Genomic DNA, 1,045 nt, shown 5'->3' with positions numbered 1-1,045 from the left:
GCAGTTCTCTTATAATATCTTAGTCTAGTTTTGGTACTACAATAGCGCTGACCTCAAAATTTGTGAGGAAGTATTTTATTCTCTTTAATTTTCTAAAAGATATTGTATATGATTGATATAATTTTTCCTTAAATATTTGATAAAGCTCAGCAGTAAACCCCTTCAGATCTAGGCAGATATTTTTAAAAGAAGTTTTCCATTCATATGAAATGGAATAATAAATAAATAAATAAATAAATAAATAAATAAATAAATAAATAAATAAATAAATTTTCCACTACAAATTTGATTTCTTCAATAAAATAAGTAGGATCATTCAGTTTGTCTACTTCTTCTTGAGTGAGTTTAGGTAGGTTTTGTCTTTCCTGAAATTGGTCCATTTCATCTAAGTTTTCAAATTATGGAAAAGAGTTGCTAATAGTATTGATTATCCTTTTAATGTCTGTGGGATCTATAGTGAGGCTTTATTTTTCACTCTTGATATTGGTAATTTTGTCTTCTCTCTTTTTTTTTGAAATTTCATCAGCCTGAGTTTCAAGTTTGTATTGACATTTTCAAATAACAAGCCTTTTGTTTAATTGATCTCTATTATTTTTCTTTTTCAATTTTATTACATTCTACTTTTCTCCTAATGATCTGCTTCTTTCTGGTTGCTTTGGATGTGTGTATCTATTTTTAGTTCCTACGGTGCAATCTCAGATTAATCTTTCTTCTTTTTCTTTTTTTAAATATAAGCACTGAATGTTAGATTTCCCTCTAAGTACCACTTTAACTACATTCCACAAATTTTGATTTGTTTCATTTTCATTCAGCAAACATATTTTTTGTATCCTTTGAGACTTATTCCTTGAACCCATATTATTTGGAAGTGTGTTATTTAATTTTCATGTATTAATTTCCAAAAATCTGTGGCTCTTTCATATATCTTTCAGTTTTGATTTCTGGTTTAATTGTATTAGATCCAAGAACACCTTTTTGTATGATTTATATTCCTTTAAATTTGTTAAGGTTTTATTATTTTTGTCCAGACAGACCAGGTAGAATA

Source organism: Hipposideros armiger, unplaced genomic scaffold (assembly GCF_001890085.2).
Source record: "Hipposideros armiger isolate ML-2016 unplaced genomic scaffold, ASM189008v1 scaffold_608, whole genome shotgun sequence".
NCBI classification, from domain to species: Eukaryota; Metazoa; Chordata; class Mammalia; order Chiroptera; family Hipposideridae; genus Hipposideros; species Hipposideros armiger.
The sequence above is the reverse complement of the archived record's forward strand: the minus strand, read 5'-3'. Positions refer to the sequence as shown.